Source organism: Podarcis liolepis (assembly GCF_965112155.1).
Source record: "Podarcis liolepis genome assembly, chromosome: 14".
Taxonomy (NCBI): Eukaryota; Metazoa; Chordata; class Lepidosauria; order Squamata; family Lacertidae; genus Podarcis; species Podarcis liolepis.
The window spans coordinates 36,661,768-36,687,940 of record NC_139569.1 but is presented as its reverse complement, the minus strand read 5'-3'; the positions used below and the strand labels follow the sequence as shown (position 1 = coordinate 36,687,940).

The window sequence follows — 26,173 nt, the reverse complement described above, 5'->3', positions numbered from 1 at the left end:
CAGCGTACTGAATCCAGATGTAATGAGAAGCTAGGGTGGCTCTTACTCATCACCAAAAAACAGGAACAGGTTGTATTAGCAGCTGCCTGCCTCATTCATTCATTAACACCCTTGCACCCTTCCCAGCTGCCACCACTACATCCTCTCAGTCTAGGGAAGCCACTTACACATCACTAAAAAAGACAAAACCCAACACCAAAAGAGAGACCAAAGAAGACACAGATTTGCATAAAGTTGCATGTGCTAATTTATACATGTACCATATAATTTATAATTTATATAATTTATACATGTACCTTGGATCCCAAACACCTTGGTACTCAGATGTTTTGGCTCCTGAATGCCGCAAACCTGAAAGTGAGTGTTCCGGTTTGCGAACGTCCTTTGGAACCCAAACGTCCGATGGGGCTTCTGCGGCTTCCGATTGGCTGCAGGAGCTTCCTGCAGCCAATCGGAAGCCACGCTTTGGTTTCCAAAGGTTTTGGAAGTCAAACGGACTTCCGGAATGGATTCCGTTTGACTTTCAAGGTACAACTGTAGATGCCTGTATGTGGCAATTTATGCCAAAATACAATGTAAGGGCTGTGGTTCAGTGGTGGAGCACCTGCTTTGCATGCAGAAGGACCCAAGTTCAGTGCTCAGCATCTCCAGGTAAGACTGAGAACGTCTTCTGTCTGAAACTCTTGTGAGACCCTGCCAGTCAGTGTAGAAAAAACTAAGCTGTTTGGGTCACTGGCTTGATGGTATAAGGCAGCTTTCTACATGCTTAAATTCCTGCATCATCTCACTAAAGCAGTGTTTTTCAACCACTGTTCTGCGGCACACTAGTGTGCCGCGAGATGTTGCCTGGTGTGCCGTGGGAAAAATTGAAAAATTCAAAATATTTTTTTTTTATTTAAAAAAATTCAAATTTTCGCCCACTAGGCGGGCGCCAGACTGTGTCCTGGGTATGGGGTGGGGTGGGGTTTTTGACCCCACCTTTGGCCAGCAGGGGCGCCGATTGGCGCTCCTCAGGGGGACACCCTCCACTTTTCTGATGTCCGGGCTGTGATTGGTCCAAACTCCAGCCTGGACCTATCACAGTAGGACATCATCTTCCGACTTCCTTCCCGCCCGAGCACATATTTCTGTTTACTTACTATTTCATAATAAAGTAATTATAAAATACTTTCTTTGTCTTTATTTGATTCCTATTCAAGAGAATTACTTTATATATAGTCAATATAGGCACAGAGTTAAATTTTTTAACATTTTCTAATGGTGGTGTGCCTCGTGATTTTTTTCATGAAACAAGTGTGCCTTTGCCCAAGAAAGGTTGAAAAACACTGCACTAAAGCAAGGAATATTGTGATCAGTCACCCTCTGCATCTGCATTACAACTTATCACTAAACTGAAAACTATGGAGAGACCTGATCTTAATAGAGATACAGTCATACCTCGGGTTACAGACGCTTCAGGTTGTGCGTTTTCAGGTTGCGCACTGTGCCGAACCCGGAAGTACCAGAACGGGTTACTTCCGGGTTTCGGTGCATGTGCAGAAGAGCTGAATCGCAACTCACGCATGCACAGACATGGTGCTGCGGGTTGCGGACACTGCGGGTTGCGAACGTGCCTCCCACATGGATGACGTTCGTAACCCGAGCGTCCACTGTATTGGATTGCTGTCTCATTACATATGCTAGTCATCTGCATACTATCCCTTGGTTTTTTCGTCAACAGGTTTACCATACCCATTGAGTCAATCACCCATCTCCTACTACCCTCCTTAGAAAACCCCCACCCCACCTTCCCACTATATGTAAGGGTCTGGTGACTTCTGTTTCAGTGTATCTGAAGAAGTGTGCATGCACATGAAAGCTTATACCAAGAACACGCTTAGTTGGTCTCTAAGGTGCTACTGGACAATTTTATTTATTTTTATTATGTTTTTAATGTTTTTTTATATTTTATATTATATAGGGACATCCTTTTCCATAACAATATTCATGATATTTAGATTTATTTATATTCCACCCATCTGACTGGATTGCTCCAGCCAACGTATATAAAAACACAGCAAAACATTAGACCTTTAAAAACCTCCCTACACGGGGCTGCCTTCAGATGTCTTCTAAAGGTTGTATGGTTACTTATCTCCTTGGCTTGGGGATCATAGAATTGTGGAGTTGGAAGGGATCCTGAGGATCATTTAGTCCAACCTCCTGCAATGCCATAAGGGGATCGAATCTGCCACCTTGGCTTTATCAGCACAACGCTTCTCCGCAGAAAACAGGGACATCCTAAGGGAAAGCGGGAAATTCTGGGATCAAATCAGAAACTGGGATGGCTTCTGTAAATCGGGACTGTCCATGGAGGGCCTGTTGATGGGTAACTTCAACACCTCTGCTTGCCCTTCCTCACCTCTGCTTTAGAGTCTCATCCAGTGAGGCATGCAGACAGGGCCTTTTCAGTCGTGGCACCCAGATTGGGACACTCCCTTCCCTGGGAGGCTGCAGCTTCTTCAATGGCCATTTGAGGAAGTTGTAGAAACATTTCTCTTTCGTCTGGGTTGAGCGTTCATGCCCTCTTGTGAAATCTTCTAGTTAGTACAGTGGTGCCTCGCAAGACGAAAAGAATCCGTCCTGTGATTCTCTTCGTCTAGCGGTTTTTTCATCTTGCAAAGCAAGCCCATTGACGGATTAGCGGATTAGCGCTATTAGCGGCTTTTAGTGGCTTATCTGCTGATCGGATCAGCTGATAAGCGGCTTAGCGGCTTAGAAAAGGGGGGGAGGGAAAAAACCCGCAGCAACTCGCAAGGCATTGTCGTCTTGTGAAGCAAGCCCATAGGAGATTCGTTTTGCGAAGCACCTCCAAAACGGAAAACTCTTTCGTCTAGCGAGTTTTCCGTCTTGCGAGGCATTCGTCTTGCGGGGCACCACTGTAGCTTGAATTTTGTTCTTTGTGTGCACTTTTGTACTTTATGGCCTGTTGTTTTAAATGATCATGAGCAGCCATGGAGACCCATCTGGGCCAGGAAGCAGGGTCATAAGAGTAAGATAAATAGACCCAAAGGGCAACTTTTGGTCCCTGGGCCTGAGGTTCCCCACCCCTAATCTATCACCTCAGGCTACACTCCCTCTCCCTGGCCACACCCCTTATCAGACCTCCTTTGCACCTTCCTTGGGTATTTTTGCCTGACTGGAATGTGTTCTTGAGCCCTGGTAATGTCCCTTACTTGCCTGGATGGAGAGCAGAGGGGGTATGAGTTTGGGGGGTGCCTACGATAGCAAGGTAAAATTGCCCACCGCTGAGATAGGCTGTGTTGCAGAAACAGCTCGCACACCCCTCGCCCCCGAGTTGCACCTAATTCTTATCAGGGAGATTATTTATTTAAATGCCACAATTCATTGCCATTATTTCTGGAAACCGATCTTAAAAAAATTCTGATAGCCACCCTGAAAACCAAAATAATTCTGGTGAACTGGTATTATCCCACATTCTCCGGACAGATGTGTTTTTGCAGCAGTAAAAGCCCATCCATGTCTACTACCATGGAGACTGCTTTGGCCCTAAGATAGTTAGTACTGTCCCATCCAAAAATGCTGGAGAGAGCATTCTGCTATGAGGTGTATCTGTTCAGAACAGAACAGCAGCTGATACCCAGTGTGAAAACAGGTCTAAATACTGAATAGACAGGACAGATGCATTCATATCAGATGCCCTGCTGGTTGTTCCAAACTGATAGCATGTTGTTTTCAGGCCTGGGCCAGCTCCATCAGCCCAGCCCCTTTGGTTGCACCCTTCAATGTCTGGCTAGTGGTCTGATTGCCCCCTTCTTAGACAGAAAGGCCCTGGCTTCTGCCTCCCACTACCCCTCAGCATCCATTTGGTCCATGACATCGGGGCAGTCAGTGGTTCCCCCATGGCTCAGATGCGTGGCTTGCATCCACCATGATCTCTGTGTTGAACATTGTGGGCCTAATTTCACCTCTTCCACTTGCATTCAGGCTGGCGTCCTCTCCCTCTTGAACTTCTGGCACATCCTGAAAATTGTAATTTTTTTAATCTGAAATTTGGTTTTAGAGTTTTAACTGGTTTTTTTAAAAAAAACTTTTTGTATTGTATTCTTGTAAACCACTTAGAGACGGTTGCAGGTAGGTGGCATGTAAACTGCTTAAAAATAAAATAAAATTATACAGTGTTGCCTATCCAATTGTTATCAGCTCATCCTCAGTGCCTGCAAACCCCCTTTGGCCCAGCTGCATCTTTACCTGCCCCACACCTGATGTCATCATGTAAGACAGGCATAGGCAAGCTCAGCCCTCCAGATGTTTTGGGACTACAACTCCCATCATCCCTAGCTAACAGGACCAGTGGTCAGGGATGATAGGAATTGTAGTCTCAAAACATCTGGAGGGCCGAGTTTGCCGATGCCTGATGTAAGATATCAAGTGTAGGGGCAGGTGGGCATGGCTTGGCCCAAACAGCCTCTAGAGCCAAATGGGGAGGCCTGATTAGGCCCATGGGCCAAAGGTTCCCCACCCCAACCTAGTGATTGGAAGTGATGTGATACTCAACATGCAAAGTCCACCTTCAGGGGTTGGGAAATCATCTTCCTCTAGTTGTGGATTCTGCCACGAACTGGTGTTCTTCAGGGTCCATAAAAAGAAATCGTAGTTGTATAACTGAGTGATTGATTGATTGATTGATCGATCGATGCTATCTTCCTGTTCTGCCGAGTAGCACTCCACAAGGCAGGATGAGGGCATGCCCATGACAAAGAGGTGGCTCCCCCTCTCACCTGACTTTCATTGAGCGCCAGTGTGGTGCTGTGGTTAAGAGAAGCAGACTCTCACCTGGGAGGCAAGCGGTCAAATCCAAACTCAGCCATGAAGCTCACAGTGTGACCTTGAGCCAGCTACTGTCTCTCAAGCTAACCTATCTCACAGGGTTTTTGCAAGGCAAGAAGGGAGAGGAGGAGAGCCATGTACGCCAACTTGGGCTCGCTGTCAAAAAGGTGGAGTCCATGTCTAATGACAACATAAATAATGGGTTGTGCCCAACGCTAGTCCTACTCAGAGTTGAAATGAATGGACTTGGGCCATTTCCTCGAATAGTGTAGGACTTAGAGACAGCCCAAAAGGAATCCTAGGATGAAGAGGAAATCCATACAGCATCAGTCCATCTGCCAAGTCAGCTCCGGGTTTCAAGAGACCCTGAGCAAGGTGTCCTCTCCTGGGCCTTCTCCTCTGTCGGTGGGTGTTGGTGGCCTTACCTAAACCTGGCTAGGAAAGCTGGAAAAGTTTGGCAGGTGTATTTCAGGCCTGATCTAAAAAAAGGTAGAGGACCCCTGACAGTTAAGTCCAGTCGCGAATGACTCTGGGGTTGCGGTGCTCACCTCGCTTTACAGGCTGAGGGAGCTGATGTTTGTCCGCAGACAGTTTTTCCAGGTCATGTGGCCAGCATGACTAAGCCGCTTCTGGCAAAACCAGAGCAGCGCACGGGAACACCACCGGAGCGGTACCTATTTATCTACCTCCCAAATGGCAGCCTTTCTATCTCTCACTCCCCCTACCCCTTCTGGGTTCTTTTCCATGATATGAGAAGATTCAAGCTTTTGTCTCGGAAGCAGGCATGATGAGAATGACATGCCTCAGCCACCTTGTGTCAACAGATGTGGCATAGCGTCTTCCCTACCGACATGCCACCTCCATCAGGGCTCTCAGATTCTCAGCGATTCCTTTTTCGGGGAGAATGACAGTGACTGGCAGAGACCTCCACTGACACTAGATGCTTTTCTTTCCCACATCCAGTCTCTGAATTATGCGGCTCCCTCCACCACCCAGCCCCCTTGAGACCCATTCTCCTCCCTCCCACCCAGCCGCCCACCCCACCCACCCACTCCCCACTCTCTCTTCCAAATTTGCCATGATGTCATCATCATCCCAGGCCCTGGGAACGTGCATTGTTAGCTCGGCAAATAGAGAAATCCCCACTCAAGCATTGCAAATGAGGGCAGGAGGCGATCGGGGGTGGGGGGGTACACATGCCATTGGGTCTGTCTGTCTGCGGGTCTCTCTCTCTCTCTCTCTCTCTCTCTCTCTCTCTCTCCAACTTGTCAGATGAATTCAGCAGTTAACAAATAATGGGGGTGGGAGCTTCGCTGCCGTTGCAGCTGGTGAGGATGAGGAGGTCAGGAAGTGGGAGCTGGGGCTGCCAGATCTGCCTGTCCGGTGCCTCTGAGAATATGCAAAGATGGTCCTTGGTTGTCTGGCAGGATCTGAGGATGGAGAGCTCCCCCAGGCATCTGCTGGGCCCAGAATCCACAAAGGAACCCACTAGGCCTTTTAAATAGGAGGGTAGTTGTGGGTGGCCGCGTAATACGTTGCAAGAGAAAAGGTAAAAATAAAATACATTGAGTAATGCAAATTAAATCAAAACAGAACAAAAGGGAGCTAGCTACTCACATCTAACATGCACAGGGTTGCCACCTGAACCCGTTTTTAATTTGTAGGGTAATTAACTAAAGGCTGCAATCTTGTGCACAGCTACCTGTTTGCAAGCCCCATTGAAGCTCCTTTGCAAAAGAGCGTCAACCAGCACAGCACAGAATCAAATCCTCTGACTTCCCCCTGATAAACAGGAGTATTTGATCCTGTGCAGTGAAGCTTCGGTGGGCAGGAAGAAGATAAGGTTAGGCAGGGAAAGCATCCACCCACCCCTACCTCCCGTCTGTGAAGACTTGGTAAGACCCTACTTTTATGGATTTTCCTTCTTATCAGCCATGCCTGCCTCTGCTTCCTGCTCTGCATTCCCCTGATCTCAACGGCTCACTCTGGACTGTGAAATCGGACCCACGGCAATCGGGGGCTAACTCAACTGATGCCCTGGATCCCCTGAATTGGTCTGATTCAGTTCAGGACTTGGCCAAATGCAATGTATGGCCCTAGTAGAAACTTAACTCAATGTACACAGGTAAAATTGACATCCATTGCTTCATTCACTTTCGCCTCTGGCCTTGCCTACATTGGCAAGTGGCCCCCAGAAGGTTGCACAAGAGGGAATTTGGCCCTTGGTCTGCAGAAGGTTCCCCACTCCTGATGTGAGTGACTAAGCGAGGGTTTCCCATCAGAGCTGGAATTAATAAAGTGCAAACCTATCAGAACTCAAGTCTCAAATGAATAAACTTCTCATCACTGCTCTTGGGAAGCGAACAAGGATGTGAAATGGGAGAAATAAGGGGCACACAACCACTTCTTGCTTAGCTGCAGCAGTACAAAGCTGTATAGGAGCCAGCTCCTAGGGACTGGGGTCCTTTGCCCCCCCATAAATTATTTAAGGGGGCTGCCCCCTAAGTTGATGGGCATTACCATTAAAATGGTGTGTGTTCACCATGTCATGTGATTGATTATGTGGGTGGGAATATTGCCCCCCTCCCAATCTTTTGTTTAAGTTGGCACCCCTGAAAAGCTGTGAGGATGTGTGAGGAAAAATCTCCTGTGCATTTATCTTTCTTCATACCTTGCCTTTTGGTGCTACAGTGGTACCTCGGGTTACATACGCTTCAGGTTACATACGCTTCAGGTTACAGACTCTGCTAACCCAGAAATAGTGCTTCAGGTTAAGCACCTTGCTTCAGGATGAGAACAGAAATCGGGCTCCGGCGGCGCGGCAGCAGCAGAAGAAGGCCCCATTAGCTAAAGTGGTGCTTCAGCTTAAGAACAGTTTCAGGTTAAGTACGGACCTCCGGAACAAATTAAGTACTTCACCTGAGGTACCACTGTATATAGAATGACACAACTGCTGTCATGCAGAGTCAGGGCTGGACAAAGAGGGACACAGTCTGTAGTAAGCCAGGATCCAGGAACCAGAACCCATGGAAAGGCCAGTAGGCAGGACTCAAAAGGAACTTGAAGCCAAAATACCAGTCAATCAATCAATCAATCAATCAATCAATCAATCAATCAGGAGGCTGAACTGCAAAGCAAACCAGAAGTCAGGACCAAAGGACAACCAAGGAAACAGGAACAAGTCAGAGCTCAGGAAGATCAAGCAGGGCTCAACTGCAACAGGAAGCCCTCTTATACTCCTTCCTGTGCAGCAGTGGCGTAGCGTGGGGGGTGCAGGGGGGCGGGCTGCACCGGGCGCAACATCTGGGGGTTAGGGGGCGCAAATCCACGGGTTAGGGGGCACAAATCCACGGGTTAGGGGGCGCAAATTACTTGCCTTGCCCCAGGTGCTGACAACCCACGCTACGCCACTGCTGTGCAGGATGATTTGATGGACTGTTTACCTGGGTGGGTGAAAAGGCGCTTCACCAAGAAGCTGCCACCTGCAGTTCACTGGCTCGCCACATGGGGCAGCACAGGCCCCAACAGCTCCAAATGCATAGCCATTGAAGCTTGTATAAGCTTCACTGGTCATTCATCAGCCCTGATGCGGTTTGATCGGCACTTTCTGTTTCCAATGAAGCATGGCCATTCGGATAGTTCCCATGCCAGGCAAATAAGACTTGCCCCGTAGAGAAATGGGGCGGGGATGGGCAGAGTGTCCCTTCTTTGTCTCATGGTCCTGACACCCAGATTATGTTTTTCAAATGGGAAAATGAAAGCAACAAAAGGAGGTCGGTGAACTCAGGGACCATATGATGGAACAACAAACACGCACTGAAATTTTGCAGTTCAAAATAACCGAATATGTGCATGCAATTGTGTAACAGAGTTAATCCAAATATTATATACAAATTGCTGTCAATTTGGCCCAATAATGCATTTTTATTTAATATTTATTTTCCACTTTGTATCTGTTTGGTCTTCTTCAACATCATGATATAATTGGATGAAGAATAATCCATGCACAGGCGAATACATCGCAACCTGAATCCAGTGGTGCTGTCAGGACTTAAGGGCAGACTCCGGGGTCCCACACCATAGAATGAAAAGGAGAGCCACAGATGCAGCAGAGCTGGTCTAACTGTTAAGAAGTAAGTACAGTAATGTGCATTGCCATCTAAACACCCACATAGAGACCCATAAGGCTATTAAGTCCAGAATCTAAAATCCCATACAGTCGTACCTTGGAAGTCGAATGGAATCCGTTCCAGAAATCCGTCCGACTTCCAAAACATTTGGAAACCAAAGCACAGCTTCTGATCGGCTTCAGGAAGCTCCTGCAGCCAATCGGAAGCCCCGTCAGATGTCCAGGTTCCAAAAATAGTTCGCAAACCAGAACACTCACTTCCGGGTTTGTGGCATTCAGGAGCCAAAAACGTTCGAGAACTAAGCTGTTCGAAAACCAAGGTACGACTTGCATCACCATTCAAACAAGTTTTATTGCTGAGATAAATTGCTATGGTGATAAATAAATGGTTGTATAGGAATAAGACAATGGAACACGTAAACCGTGCAGAAATAGTTTTAACAATTAATCTCTCTTCTCAGGGAAATCTGGGTATTGTAGCTCGGTGAGGGACTACAGGTCTCCTAACAACTTTCAGCACCCTTAACAAACTACAATTCCCAGCATGCTTTGGGGAAAGCCATGAGTGCTAAAGTGGCTCATGGAAGCCAACTCCTAGGGGTTGAGGTCCCCAAATAATATATGTGAGGGGGCTGGGGGTCCCCAAAGTTGATGGGCATTGCCATTCAAATAATGTGTATGCACTGCATCATGTGATTGATTATGGAGGGCAGGGCATACCTGGGCCCCCACAATACTTTATTCAAGTTGGCACCCCTGAAGTGACTGCTTTAAATGTATAGTGCAGATGAGGCCTAAGTTCACTGAATTAGTTAAAAAAATCTCTATTTTACACCTGAGATTCCATAATTGCTGGGTGAATGGAACATGAAATAGGTTTAATGGAATTTATAGTTCATTTTCTAGTTCATTGTCAGGGAACTGCCATCGGCGCAGGGGCGAGAGGGGAAAAGCCGGATGGATTACAGAGAGCCCCCAAAGATCGTGGGAAGCAGCACCTCCTCAGCGGAGGAGAGTAGCCACGGCTCCAGTGGAGAGGAGCTTCAGGGCTCGGAGGAGGCGAGGCGGTGCCAGGATACCTTGCCTGAGCAAAGCAGGGAGGAGAGAAGTCCTCCGTTACCCACGCCCTCCTTGCGCAGTAAGCTTCCGCGCCGAGAGGGGAGGCGCAGACTGGGCGTCAAGAAACTACTCTGCTGGGGAAGGTTTAAGGACCGCCCACTCATGGATTCTGCCAGTGAATGAGCCAGCCACGGGAAAGTGGTGCTCTGGACAAATAAAGTTTATTTTGGCATCAAAAGCAAGGCTTCACAGCCGAGCAGGGAGGCATTTGCTTGCTTACTCTCGAGCAACCCCTTGAAACCATAACATTCATGCATACTTTTTTTTTTATTAAAAAAAACCCCTCTTTATCCTCTTTGAGCCTTTAAGCTGAAAGACCATAATGGTTGGGGGAAAATAAATGATTTTTTAAAATCACATTCTGGTGTGTGTGTCTCTCTGTGTGTGTTGATGTTTTCCTTCTCTTCTTAAGTATATTCTATACTTCAGCACAGCTGCTTGAAGCATTCTGAATGGTGGGAGGAAAAAAATGCTGAGGATCATTTGGATGAACCTGAATTGAACAGCAAACTGAATATGAACCCAACAAGTCCATTTTGTAAAAGGATGAATGTGAAGAAGAAGCAACTCCTTTTGGACACGTTGAGCTTGAGCTAGAACTGGAACTTTCCAAGCTCCATCTGAAGACTCTTCCAACAGCATTCATTGGAGGCAGTTCCCCATCCCTACTTCTGCTAGAGGGGTGCAAGCAGTGCTGCAATTTCTTGGGTCCAACGCTGCACATTTGCCTATAGAAATCAAAGAAGAGGAAACCCAGAGTTACAGATCTTATTTGCATTTATTTATTTATTTGGAGCATGATTTCTAACTGAGCTGATGGACCACTTTATTTTATTTTTCATTGGTTGCATTTGTTATTACATCCTGCCTTTAAGGGCAAACCCTCGCAAGATTGTTCTGAAAAACCCCGATACAATACATTGAACACACAACATACATGAAACTAACCAATACAATATATTGAACACACACTGAAATTGTAAACGGAGCAAATAAAGTGGAAATAACTAAAAAGCAGAAGCAGCCAAAATGTTACAGAAGCACAAAACCATGAAATTCAGTAGAAAGCCAAGCAGATTATGAAGGTTTTAAAACATCTGCTTCAAGGTCATATGAGCACAGATATGGATCTACTACTGGAAAAGTCCTCTCTCTGGACCCCTGCAGTCTGATGGGTCTTGACAGTAGACCAGGTTGTATTGCCTGGCAGGTTTATTTATGCAGAGTAGGAATGGAGGAGAAATTTGATTCAGTTCACATTTCCAAGGCAAACCTCCCCGTTTTGCATTTCCTGAAAAATGCAAGAACCGAAGTCATTTTCCAAAATTCACACTTATCTGAATTTTGCAATGCAGTACCTCAGCCAAATGATGTTTGCAAAAATGAACATATTAGTAAAAATAGCTTGGGGAAAAGACATTAAATTGGGGGAAACCACTTGCAAAATAGGTTTATTAGTCAAAACTGTGTACATAAATGTGTTTATTAGGAGAAATTAACAGAAATGTGGCGAATTTAAGACCGGGGGGTGGGGGAGAGAATGAGAAATGGAGAGAAGCAAAATTGACAGGTCCATCCATCCCTAGGGTGTTTCACATAACTTGATTCCAAACCAATCAGGGCTTTAACGGTTAACCTGAGCAAGCTGGTCCTATAAACAATTAGGCTACCAATGCAAATAGCACAGAACTGGTATTAGAAAACAGCTGCATTGTGACATTTCTAGGTTGTCTTTAATGGCAGCCCCATGTAGAGAACATTGTAGTAATGTAGTATGGATATAACCAGGGTAAGTATAACATGCAGTTCACACAGGCGGGGCTCATCGTGCTTCCTGACTGCAGCATCAAGCGATAATTTGCATGTGTGAATGAGATGTTGCAAGTCTCGCACGGCGCAGGTTAGAACTTTCATATCTCCTGGCGCTGCCTCAAATGCAATGCTTTGCCCGGGAATTGGTTTAAGCGTTCAACTGCAAGTCATCTAGCGAGCAGTAATAACATGTTAGGAATCAAGTGATGTATACGCATTGTGAGAGCCAGCCCTGGACTCTGGCCAGCCCTAGTGCTTAACAACTAAAAGAGAGAGAGAGAGGTGTGGAGGGCCTGCTTTTTGGATAATAAAAACCATTTGGCCATTTCCCCACAGTTTTAATAATTACCTGAAATAGCAGCACCTTGATCTTAGAACAAATGAAGCCTTTAACCATGAAAATGTGCCTTTCTTATGCCAAGTGTCGGGGTGGGAGTGAATAAAAGCATTCTACATATATCTTAGGTATATTTGTCTATTATTTCACAAAGTCAAGAGCTGAGACCTGGAAAGTCAGGTGGCCCCCAGAGGGTTGCTTAGAAAGGAATGTGGCCCTCAGCCTGGAAAGGGTTCTTCAGCCATGCTTTAGCATGTAGCTTCATCTCTCTGTGTTTTTTCAAATTTAAATACAGTTGTACCTTGGTTGACGAACGCCTTGCAAGTTGAACGTTTTGGCTCCCAAACACTCCAAACCCGGAAGTGAGTGTCCTGGTTTGCAAACGTTCTTTGGAACATGGACGTCCGACGTGGCTTTCAAGGCTTCCGATTGGCTACAGGAGCTTCTTGCGGCCAATCGGAAGCCGTGCTTTGGTTTCTGAATGTTTCTGAAGTCGGACGGACTACAGGAACGGATTCTGTTTAACTTCTGAGGTACCACTGTACTAAGGACAGGACCTCCCAATTTTCATCAGGATTACTGTGTGTAGCATACATGAGGTTTAACCCTTTCCCTCCCCAGCTGCATTCCTTATGAAAATTACACCCCCATCTGCACATGGATCCATAGGATTTCCTACTCCTTCATTGGACCAACAAGTTGCCTGGATTCACTGAGTGTCCCCCCAGGACAAAAGAAGTCACATAGTTCCAGAAGATTTGCATATGCTGATTTACATGTATAGATGCACAATAAATAACAACAATTGCTGTGATTTAAATAGAAATACATTTTAAAATGCATTTTAACCAGTGCTTTTCTTTTCTTTTTTGTTGGGGAAGGTGCCGGTAGTTGAGTACCACTGAGTACCCCCAGAAAAGTCTTGGTTTTAACAACATTTATACACCGCTTGCTTGTAAATAGAACCTCTAAGCAGTTTGCAGAAAAAACGTAGCTAATTTAAAGATTGTCAATAGAAAACAAAGCTAAAAGAAGGTATTTAAGGAAAAATACCAAAATATAATTGAAACCAACTGTTAGCTAGAAACAGATGAAAGCACATGTCAGCTGCTACATGTTGGGATATGGCTTGCCTAAACAGAAATGTTTTCAGAGGGAGCTTAAAAGGATACAGTGGTACCTCGGGTGAAGTACTTAATTCGTTCCAGAGGTCCGTTCTTAACCTGAAACTGTTCTTAACCTACAGCACCACTTTCGCTAATGGGGCCTCCTGCTGCTGCCACCGCACCACCAGAGCACGATTTCTGTTCTCATCCTGAAGCAAAGTTCTTAATCTGAGGTACTATTTCTGGGTTAGCGGAGTCTGTAACCTGAAGCGTATGTAACCTGAAACATCTGTAACCCGAGGTACCACTGTAATATGAAGGGAACTGCCTGGTGTCAATAAGCAATGAGGTCATTATCATTGGGGGGGGGTGCAGAATGTAATCAGTGGTGCATTGTAGCTGATGCCCAGGCACTAGCTGTTGATAGGAAATGGGTCTCCCTTTTGGGGGTTTTAATTTCATTTAAAAAAACAACAAAAAAAACTTTATGCTGGGCTTGGAATAGAGCACTGCTCTTCTGTAATGTAGGTCACAGGGCCAACCCTAGTTAAAGCTCCTGATTCATTATCTCACCCCAACATCGCACTGCCCCCCCTCCTTGCCAAGAGACGACCTGGGACCCAAGACATTGAGAGTAGCAGCAGGGCATGCGCAACAGCCCAGAATGAAAAGGGGCCGTTGTCTGTGCCAACTAATTTATGCAACCAAGTGTAAAACATACAAGCAAATCCCTCAACACCCCTCAAGCCAAAATCTCTCTGCTCATCTGGTGATTAACCGCCAAGGAGCAGATGCACCCTGCGACACGATTGGCTGGCACAGGTTGGTTGTTTCGGGAAAGGCCCCTTCAGCTGTCTGCTTGGTTTAAGAAGGAACCTGCATACATGAGTTTAAATATAAAGTCCACAAACAGCCTGGTTTAAAGGGAGCACCCTGATTTATTAGTTTTTTTGCATGGGCTGGTTTAATGGCTGACTTCTGAGGCCATGTGGTGGTAGAAACAATGCACATGGGAGACGAGGGAGCCAGGGGCTGGCTTTTTAATTAGATTTGCCATCATATTTTGCCTAAAGCAGAAAGGAAAAAAAGGCAATCATACGTTCCTCTTTGAGTGACTCTCTGAGGAACATCAAGGGAAGCAAAAGGGTTTTCCAAGAAGGCTGCAATCCAAAGAAAACACCAATATGTGCATTGATACTTCTGGCATTGTCTTATCAACATGTACCGCCCATTTGGGCTGGTGGGGAAAAAACCCCTGCACATTATGGGTGAAGTTGGTGCCAGTGTGGTGCAATACATCAAGTGGTGCACTTTGACTGGGAAGACCTGGGTTCAGTTCCTTACTTAGCCACAGAACTGATTAGGGATGTCGGATAAATCTGGTTCCATTTGCATTTTATTAATATTATTAATATCACTGCAAACTTTGCTGATTTGCTCTTCCTTAAACAATGGATGAACCGAAACAGTTATCCTTGTGCTTCTCTGGATTTTACAATGTAGTTTGCCAGTCAGCCATGTGGACAGAGATATGTATATTAAGGGGAAGCGTGCATTAAAAATGCATATTTTGGTGAAAATAACGTATGCGCTATGTTAGGGGGAAGTTGCTTCCAAAAGAATGTGCAAATCCGGCAAAACAGCATACATAAACATACAGGAAATTTAGGGCTTTAAGGGTCAACCCCAACATTTTGAATTATGCTTAGAAACATACTGGGAGCCAATGTAGGTCTTGTAGCCAATGTAAGTCAATGTAAGGCTGGTGTTATACAGTATGGTCCTGGCGGCCACTCCCAATCACCAGTCTGGTAGCTGCATTCTGGATTAATTGTAGTTTCGGAGTCACCTTTAAAGGTAGCCCCACAAAGAGAGCATTGCAGTAGTCCAAGCGGGAGGTAACCAGAGGATATGATAGTGTATACATGGTCTCCAATGAATTTCACACAGAGAAACAGCCAAGCAAGGATGGGAGAAAAATTATGTTCACTTCACATTTAAAGGGGAACTTAACTAATTCACACTTCTTGAAATGGTATGTTTTGTTAAATAAATTATTTTATTAAATACATAAATAGGCAGACTGAACACTACCATCCTTTGAAATTTGCACTTCTCTGAATTTTGCAAGATAATGTGTACAAAAATGAATATACAAAGGCAAAATGTGCATACATATACTGGTGAAAATAACACATAAATGCGTTATATCTGTGGAAATTGCTTTGCAAAAAGGTGTCTAGGGGGGAAAATTGTGTGCAAGAATATCAGGAGAAATTTGCACTAAAATGCTGGTGAATTTTCATGAGGTTTTCTGTTGTTTTTTTTAAAATGCAAACTGATGTGGAAAGGCCAGGAACTGAACTTCAGATTGGAAAAATGAGAAACTGAGAGAAGCCAAAATGAACAGACTCGCTTATCCCTAGCAGGGAATGGCATTTGTATGAAGGGGGCTCAGGCATCGCATAGAAAAAGCATTTAGGTTTCTACAAGGCTCTTCAATGTGCACTGAGGAAGGCGGTGTGTGTGTGTGTGTGTGTGTGTGTGAGAGAGAGAGAGAGAGAGAGAGAGAGAGAGAGAGAGAGAGAGCTTTAAAATTGAATATTTCGCTTTGCTGGCCGGTTCTTTTGCTCCTCACAATATGGAACATGACAGGATATTTTTCAGTGCTATTTTTGTATGTTCTATCACAGCCTATATTTAAAACAGCATTTAAATCTGCCAAATGGAGCAGTGTTTTAAAATGGTTGTCAGATCAGCTCTTTTTCCTCCCACGTACGGTATATTTCTGACATGGTTTGGAGGAGCAAAATGGAGGAGACTGGTAAAACGTCCACATTTATCCAGCTTGAGAAGGCAGCCAGGATATTTATGATGACATTAGGGAGGATGGGGGCAAGAATGGAATCAAGGGATCGCTTGTTTGCTGAGTCGCTTGTGCTGAGGTATCAGAGTCGGTTGCATGGCTCTTAGGTTTGCTTAAGAGAATCGAGGAGCCAATCAGATTCTGGAGATTTTTAAGTGAGGAAATGAGCCCTTGGATAATTAGGGCCTTTTTCTTCTCCTCTCTCATCACTCGAGGATGAATGCCAGGCAATAATAACACATTCTTCCATCAAAGTTGGGTGGCCCTCACAATTCGCAGTTAAATATACCTCAGGAAGTGAGTGTATAAATGTGGCCTCATACAGTCAACAGCAGTTTGGACCTGAACCCTGACCCGTACATGAAAGGACCAGTCAGTATATCCTCTAAAACTGAACTGAGCTGCATTCAGACAATCGAGGCATTGCGAGAGTTTGAGGACAAATTCCAGCCAGGCACAAATACTTGGGGCGTGAAGCAGGGCTGAAGAGTGTGGCCTTAGTATGGACTGAGGACTCAGTTACATTAGTCAAAAAAACAGCGTGTTGACTGCAACCTGCAACACCATATGATGCTGGAGAGTAAAAAATAATAATATTCTAATCGATTTTCCATAGCCTTTTTTTTTCTTTTGTTATAACGGTTTAATTTCTCACTTATAGTGGGGGGTCTTTTCCTATGTCTGGAACCACCCTGTGTGGCCTCTGGGGAGAATTCTGAGGGCCGGATAGAGAGGCTTCGAGGGCTGCGTTTGACCCTGGGTTCCCAACCACTGACCTATCATTTCTCTATACCGTCCTTCAGTTGAAAAGTTCCAAGACAGTTTGGATCATGAATGACAATAAAAGCAACCATAAGACAATGGCTGACAACAGAAACAGGCAGCATTAGTAACAACCGCAGCAGAAACCACTCATATATCAGAGCTTAAATATAGCCGTTTCCTTCTTACACATATTGTGCCAGTATGGTAGAGTGTCAGACTAGAATCTGGGAGACCAGGGTTCAAACCCCCGTTCGACCATGAAGCTCAGAGTGTGACCTTGGGACAATCACCGCCTCTCAGCCTAACCTACCACACAGGGCTGTTGTGAGGATTAAATAAGGCGGGAGGAGAAGAACCATGTGCCCCACCTTGAGCTCTTTCGAGAAAAAGGTGGGATATGCAGTAGTACCTCGGGTTACATACGCTTCAGGTTACATACGCTTCAGGTTACAGACTCCTCTAATCCAGAAATAGTACCTTGGGTTAAGAACTTTGCTTCAGGATGAGAACAGAAATCGCACGGTGGCAGCGTGGCGGCAGCGGGAGGCCCCATTAGCTAAAGTGGTGCTTCAGGTTAAGAACAGTTTCAGGTTAAAAACGGACCTCCGGAACGAATTAAGTACTTAACCCGAGGTACCACTGTAAATGTAACCACCACCACCACAAAACAGAATATTACAATAACTTGGTTAAGCTCATTTTAATTGTACAGAGAGAAACTTGACTGTGATTTGGTTTTTTTTACTCAGACTGGACATGTCTGTTCAATATTTAATGCTACAACTAATACACATACTTTACATTTCGATACAGCTCTTATTCAGGGATCAAAGCACTTTGCATTACCTCAGTAGCCCTACAATGAGTCTGAAAGGCAGAAGAATAGTTTGGGAGACAGTGGTTTGCCTATGAGCAGGGGCGGCAGATATAGGGGGCAGAAGGGACTTCAACCTCCTCAATATTTTGAGGCAGGAGGCTGAGTCGCCGCAATATTGAGGGGGCTGCCACCCCCCACTGCCCCTGGGTGAGCACTAGCACACCAGGTGGGGGCGGGAGCAGAAGGCTTGGGGGAGATTTTTGCCCTCCATGCCCCTCACCGCGATTGCCAAAGCACTAGCCCACAGGATGGGGGCGGGAGACAGAGGGTGATTTTCACCCTCCGTGTCCCCCCGTCACGATCACCAGAGCATCCTGGCAGGTGCCCACACGTCCCAGCAGGTGTGGTTCAACAGGGGCAGGAGTCATGTGTGTGATGTCATGCAAACACAACTGCCCCCCCCCAAATGTTGGGCCCAACTTAGTGCACCTGCCTATGGCTGCCTTATAAGTCTAGCCGAGGTGAGATTTGAACTTTTATTTATTTATTATTTATTTCATAAACGTCATATACCGCTTGAAGGTGTGTGTTTGTTTGTTTTTAAAAGACCTCAAAGAAGTTTACAGAAAAGATGGAACAAGAAAATTGGGGGGGGGGGGGTCACGGCCATACTTTCAAGTATACAAAATACTAAAACAGAGGGAAAGAGGTAGACCAGATTGTGTCAAAGGTATCTTTTATTGAAGAAGAGCAGGGTATTGTTATGCTGCCATCATCGCAGAGGTGTCTGTGGAGGGGATATATCGATTGAAAATACATTGTATTGTAACTTTTGAATAAATGTTTTTAAAATTCTTTTAAAAAGAAATACTGAAGCAGATTAAAATCAGCTCAGCTTTCTAAGCATCTCGTTGGGCTTTTACAGTGAAGCTGATTGCTTGATTTCAGTCGGCAGGGAGTTTCACAATGTAGGCACTGCTGCACTAAACAATTGAGTTCTTACAGATACAGAACAAGTATTATGTGGCACCTTGTAGTAGGGCCAATTCTACCAATCAAAGCCGTTGAGTGGGCACATGTGAGGTAACTTTGAACATGCTTCTTGCAGAGAGAGTAAAAAGGGGGGGATGAGTCTGTGAAGAAAGGAAGTGAAAGGCAAAGTTAACTTTTGTTGTCCCCCCCCCCCTTTTGCTTCCTGCCCCGCCCACCACTGCCGGAATTCCCTGGTAAGGACTTGACTGCTCAACCACTCTGGGAATGTGTAACCCTGGGAAGAAGAAGAAGAAGAAGAAGAAGAAGAAGAAGAAGAAGAAGAAGAAGAAGAAGAAGAAGAGGAGGAGGAGGAGGAGTAGTAGTAGTTTGGATTTGATATCCCGCTTTATCACTACCCGAAGGAGTCTCAAAGCGGCTAACATTCTCCTTCCCCTTCCTCCCCCACAACAAGCACTCTGTGAGGTGAGTGGGGCTGAGAGACTTCAGAAAAGTGTGACTGGCTCAAGGTCACCCAGCAGCTGCATGTGGAGGAGTGGAGACGCGAACCCGGTTCCCCAGATCACGAGTCTACCGCTCTTAACCACTACACCACACTGGGAGTGGAACAGGGGTCTCCTAACAACACTCAGCACCCTTAACAAACCACAATTCCCAGGATTCTTTGAGGGAAGTCACAACCCTTTAAAGTCGTGTCCTAATGCCTTAAAGGTACACTATGAATGTGTCCTAAGATGGTTGGTGCTCTGGTTGGTGACCAAATGGGAGGTGTCCCAGGAACCAGATGTATTCCACCCCAGGTTTCCATGATGGAAGAAAGGTGTGCTATGAACGTACGGAAATAAAATAAAATAAAGGCAAGATGTTTTGCTGCGTTGATTTGGGAGAGAATTGGTATCCCAGGGTGGCACTGGAAATGTTCTGAGCTGCAGAACAAGACACCCTTTATTGAGTTATTGGCACCCTTTCCTCAGGAGCCTGCGGTCACCCCCCAAGGCATCCTGCCATATTGGAAGGACAGAGCGTCCCCTCTTTTTGTGGTGACTGTTTGCCAAAACCCTGCGGTCTCGCTGGAGGGAGAGCTGCCTGTCTTTCGCCTCACTGCTGACCAAAAAAAAAAGCTTGCAAAGAATAGCCATCGTTATCATACAACCACCAACCATCAACCCCTCCCCCACCCCACCATGCCCCACTGTGCTGAGGAAAAGAAGGATTTAGACTGATTTCACGTGATTTGTTGTACTTTTGTCCTTCTTTTCAGAGGAAGAAGAAGAGAGGCTTCCTAAGAGGCCCACTGAATCAAACTCCAAGAGAAACAATTAAAATGCAATGGAAAATCGTGCTTTGCGTTGGAAGGGGATACTGGGTTCGCCACCAAGTTCAGCTGCCTGGACTTAGGGAGTAGGTTTTTATCTGTTTCTACTAGGAAGCAGAAGGGATTGGACTCAGTGATGGCTAGCTGGGTGCAACGGGGGGCCTCTCAGCTGCAGCATGATCCTCCAGCTACGATGAGGGAATGTCTGGCTTTCCTAGTGGTACAGTAAGGGCATTTTATAGTACGGACTTCATGGTCTTACATAGGGTTGCCATACGTCTGGAAGTTCCAGGACAAAGCCAGGATTGAGGCATCACAAATAGTGTCAAACAGCTCAACAACTTTGGCCCAAACAACTTTTGTCCAGATTTTCATGTTTTGAAATATGGGAGCCCTATCTTACAGCACTCCCTCTCTCCTTCAGATGGTAATGTGTATATTCCCTCACTTTTTTTAAAATGTGGTAAGCCAGGACTGTAGCACTTAAGGGGGGCTTCTGTAACATTCTGCTAAGTGGGATCCTGAACATCTGCCTCAATGTCTGTTGCTGTTTCCTCCCAAAGTATCTTTATTGAATTTCATTCTATTTACAGTGGTACCTTGGTTTACAAACTTAATCTGTTCCGGAAGTCCGTTCTTAAACCAAAGCATTCTTAAACCAAGGTGTGCTTTCCCATAGCAGCAGGGGACTCAATTTACAAAGGGAACACACTCAACAGGAAGCGGAACATGTTCTGCTTCCAAGGCAAAGTTTACAAACCAAAACACCTACTTCCGGGTTTGCAGCGTTCTTAATCCAAGTTGTTCATAAACTAAGCTGTTCTTAAACCAAGGTACCACTGTACTGGTAAACTATATAAACAAACAAAACACAGGAACAAACATTGTACACTAACCCAAAATGGGTTGGATCAGGCCAGTGGCCCATCTAGTCCAGTATCCTGCACTCACAGTGGCCAACCAATACAGTGGTACAGTGGTACCTCAGGTCCGTACTTAACCTGAAACTGTTCTTAACCTGAGGTACCACTTTAGCTAATGGGGCCTCCTGCTGCTGCTGCGCCACCAGAGTACGATTTCTGTTCTCATCCTGAAGCAAAGTTCTTAACCTGAAGCACTATTTCTGGGTTAGGGGAGTCTGTAACCTGAAGCGTATGTAACCTGAAGTGTATGTAACCTGAGGTACCACTGTAATTTGGAATTTTACCTCCTTTCATCCAAATGCTTGCTCCCGCGCCTCTCAAAATGCACACTGATCATGCGCCATGCATATGTACATATTGAGTTTGTACTGCCGTGTTATTCTTTTAATGTTATTGGTTCGCATGCCACTACCCTAAGGGACATAAGCCACCCTGTTTCCATTTATTTAAGAAGCTTTTACAAAGCTTACCAGAATGTTGGCAATTGAGTGGTAGGAAAGCTCCCAGGTTGGCTATCTAGCCCATGAGCCAACCTCTACACTCCTAGCCATGCCCCCTCCTGCTTTTGGATAAATTGACCAAGGAGACCTTTATCCCTCTGCCTTTTTTTGCGGAGGATTCTGGGAAGTGCATTCCTCCTAGGTCTGCCGAGGTTCTAATTTCCTGCTCCCTTTCCCCAGCACTCTGCTGATTTCATTCAGCCTCCGACCGTCTCCAGGGAAATGCCTGTCTGGTTTTGATATCTCTTCCCTGCCCTCCTTGGTAAACACAAGGTGAAGAAAGGATGTATTTAATTTTTAGCAATGTGCCCCTTGTGTCAATACCTCCCCCTCATGTTCTCTTAGGCAACTGTACTATCTTCCTTGCTGATCTCCTGTTTCTTGTTGTTCAAGAGGCAATTTTTCTTTCTTTCTTGTGCACCAGAATTTTTTTTGTGTGTGTCCTGAAAAATCTGTTGTCTTCCTTATTATGCTTGTGACTTATTAACTGTTTCTAGTATTACTCTTATACCATACTAGCCTCTATTAGAAAGCCCGGTCCATTCCTGTCCAGGTAAAGCATTTTACACTGAGGTCACAACCATACCATACATTTAAAGCATATCCAGCACACATGTAAAGCTTATGGTTTCCTGCTAGAATTTTGCTGGCCCAAAATTGGAAAACACAAGCAGTACCAACAGTGGAGGAATGGCAGATAAAGATGATGGATTTTTCGGAGCTAGCTGACCTGACTGGAAGAGTCCGCGACCAGAAGGAAGAGGAGTATCAAGAGGAATGGAAGAAATGTAAAGATTATTTAGTTAAATATGTTAAGATAACTTAAATAGAATTACCATATTTTTCGCTCTATATGACACACCAGACCATAAGACGCAACTAGTATTTGGAGGAGGAAAGCAAGAAAAAAAAATTCTGAATCTCAGAAGCCATCGCTGCGCAGCGAAAGCAGCAATCCCTCTTGCTGTTCTGGCTTCTGGGATAGCTGCGCAGCCTACATTTGCTCCATAAGACGCACACACATTTCCCCTTACTTTTTAGGAGGGAAAAAGTGAGTCTTATAGAGCAAAAAATACGGTACTTGCGAGCACCAAAATGGCCTAGGATTTAAATATCTGATGTTGTAGAATACCATAGATAAAAGTTAAAATGAAAAGAAAGAAAGATGTTCATTGGATTATGTACATTTTATAAGAAATTAGTTTTGGAAAACTGCTGCAATGATTTATATGGAAACTCAGCCAGGAGGATTCGAGGAAGTCACCTAACAATGTTAACAAAAGTGGAATTCTTACAGTTAGGATATATGTCTGTTTGTTTGCTTGTTTTTTTGATGTTTTCTTTTTATGGCTGTTGATATGTTTGTTTTAAATTTGGAAAACCAATAAAAAATTTTTTGAAAAAAAGGAAAGCTTATGGTTTGCCCCAAAGAGTCTCAGGAACTGTAGTTTGCCTCCCAAGAGCTACAGTTCCCAGCACCCTTGACAAACTATACAGTTCTCGGGATTTAAATGTGTGCTTGGTACACTTTAAATGTATGTTCCCTGGGTGTTCCCTCCCTGAACAGGGCTCTCACCTTTCCCTAAGTTTTGCATCAATTTCAGGTCTCTCATCCTGCACATTTCAAAATGCCAACACTCTGAAAATGAGGTACACGTGAGATACACTGGCAAAGCAGCTGCAATATTAACGTCTTGATTTCTCTGTGCATCAGGCAAAAGACAGGCTGTGCAATGTAAGCGGAGGTGACCTGGAAGTCCTGAAACCTTCAGCATGATTTCAGACATACCAAAAGAAAAAGCACAAACTCTCATCTTAACTAACTACTGCTCTCAAAGAGCTATCCAAAGGAGGCGAGGAAGAACCCAAGGTGGTGAAACTGCCAAATCCAAAGCCCTGCTGGGTTGCTACTTCTTGTGGCTGGGTGGAAGGTGGCAGGTGGGAGGGGGGGGACTTTTTTTCCCCTTTATTTCCCCCTCCTCCAGCTTTTTAAAACAGAGCAATGTTGGTTGGTGCCCACTGCAGTTATGTTGTCTGAAAGTGCACTTAGATTCATGGAAGCTGTTTGCAGATACTCAGGAACTCCTTGTATGGGAGTTGGAACTTAAGAGGTTAAGTTGTTCCCATGATGCCTCAGCATTCTGACGTCAGTTTTAGAAGCTGGGAGGAGCTTTCCTGTCTGTTCCTCTCCGGTCGTTGAGAGAGAGAGAGAGGCAGTTCATAATGGCTGCGAGGAGTCCTGGAAATATCTGAGAAAATGATGCAATAAAAGAGCTGTAAATGGACATTACTGTGCTCTGTGTGTTTGTGGGAAACTAAGTGACAGTTTGCTGCTGTGTTTTACTCTGCTGGGCGTGACGGAGAAGAAGGAGCAGATCGCGCAGAGGAAGTGTGCCGGACCTGCCGAAACTGCCATAAAGAGCTAATTGCGGATAATAAATCAATTAGCACGTCACGGACTAATCAAAACACCTACAGGTTATGGACCCTAAATTACCGCTTGTAAACCTGTCACTAGAGGCTGCTGGAATGCTTTGAAGTTGCGTTCGGATGGCAGTGGAGTTGGCGAAAGCGGAGGTCTGTATTTGAGGCAAGCAGCTAGCTGAAAGACGCAAAGGTTTGCCTGTGCTGTGGAGCCAAGAGCTGAGAACAGCGGAAATCGTTTCTCCACGCAGCAGGAGCCGGAAGAGCTGGTGTTTTTGTGAGTACAGCTTGGGGCCCCTGGGGAGAACGGGAAACCATGGCAGATGGCCAGGAGGTGTTTCAAGCTCCGTTTGAACAGCTTGAAGAGCTCACCACCCAGTCGTGGGAAATCTGGGTCAGAAGGGTGAGAGCCTGGTTCTGGGCAACTGGCTTGTGGGACGTAAGCAAGAAAGAGCCGTCCACAAGCGAAGCGGCTGCTGCTGAAAGTGCAGGGCTGGTGGACAGAGATGCAGGAAAGCTGCAATCTGCTTCTCTGGAGGAGAAGATGCAGAGAGAGAAAGCTGAGAGAGCTGAGATCTGCATGTTGAGAGCAGGTGTGCATGCAAAATTGCAACATCACCTTTGAAGCGTTGAATCTGCGTGTGAGGCTTGGCGTGTGCTGAAACGTCTGTGTGAAGACTCAGCAGGAGGCCAAGGGCAGATCAAAGCTGAAAGCCTAGAGATGGCTGGAGCCCCTGTTCCTGATGATTTAGCCTCAAGGAGTGCTAGTGAGCAAGTCGGGGGGGCGGAAAGTTCCAAAGGCAAGTTTGAAAAGTTTTCCACTGTGCCTGCTGGAGTGGAGTTCAGAGGGGCGGATCTGGCAAGGAGTGCTTTTCCGGAAGAAGGAGGGCCAGGCCAGTTGGGAGGAGCCCCAGGCAGTGTTTTTCCACTGAAGTTCGTCGTTGCTACATTTGCAAGTCAGCTGACCACGTACGTCGAAATTGCCCCCACCGGAGCAGAGAGGCAAGGCAGGATGTTTTCAAGGACAACTCCCATGGGAATCAGTCGGGTTTCCATGGCAACCAGTCTGGGAAAACAACCAGGCGTGGGACTGAGGCTGGTGGACGTGCCAGGTGCCAGGAAGAGACTTATCAGATCACGGCTAGTCTGGCGTTGTTTGAAGACAGCTGTGAGAAAGGCTCAGAGTTTCGTTTCGTTATTGACTCTGCAGCTAATCGCAACTTGATTCCAGAGACCCCTGCTGTCGAGGGGTGGAATTGCAAGGCAATTCCGGCCGGGAAAACTGTGCTGTTTGCAAATGGACAGAAAAAATGTGTGACTAACGTTACAAATCTCTTTATGTCTATTTTACAGGAAACGTTGGAGTGTTGTACCGTTCCAGGGATACACCACTGTCTTTTATCTGTGCCTTACTTGTTAAAAAAGGGCTTTAAGGTTTCTTTTGAGGATGACGTCTGCACAATCTCCAAAGGAGGGAGGATGCTTGCCAAGGTTAAAAAGGGGCAGAATGATCTTTTCATTCTTAAAACGTCTCTGGAGGGTGAGGGGAAGGTTGAGAAAGCACAAGCACTGCGTGCTACAATTCCCAATCATGATGCATGTGTACACGCTTGGCATGCTAGGACAGCTCATGGCTCTGTAGAAGAACTACAGACGCTACCCGAGGTCGCTAACGGTTGCCACATTGTAGAATGTGGATGTGCGATGGATTGTGAAGCATGCAGACATGCAAAGGTGAAAGGGTGCAGTTACCCACAGGTGGATAGGGTAACCGAAAAACCTTTTGAGCTAGTTCACATAGATCTGTTGGGTCCTGTGAAGGAATCAAGTCTGGGAGGGTCAAGGTTTCTGCTCTCGATGCAGGATAATTTTACGCAGAATTCCTGGACCCATGGTCTCAAATCCAGGGATGATGCAGCACAGCTGATCAAAGGGTGGATTGAGGAGGTGGAACAAAGGTTTGCCACCAAAGTGCAAGCTGTCACAAGTGACAGAGGAGCCCAGTTTACAGGTTCTGCTTTGCAGAAGTTCTTTCGCAAGAAAGGGATACGTCACACAGTGACTTCACCCAATCAGAGGGGGGAGGCAGAGATCCGATGTCAGGCTCTGGTCCAGACTGCAAAGGTGTTGCTGAAGGATTCAGGGTTGCCACCAAAGTTTTGGCTGGAGGCAATCAGGTATGTGAGCTTCACCTGGAATCGGACCTACAATTCAGTGGTAGGTGACACACCGTTTGGCTT

At 45.7% G+C, this 26,173-nt stretch overlaps 1 long non-coding RNA gene across 1 annotated transcript in view; it reads right to left on the bottom strand.

Moving 5' to 3' along the window:
- Positions 1-9,291: 9,291 nt before the first annotated feature.
- LOC310693415 overlaps positions 9,292-26,173 on the bottom strand; it is an 84,361-nt gene continuing 67,479 nt past the window's right edge. Inside the window, exon 3 of the long non-coding RNA XR_014519153.1 lies at positions 9,292-10,806. This is a non-coding gene — a long non-coding RNA (uncharacterized lncRNA). The remainder of the gene's footprint in view (positions 10,807-26,173) is intronic.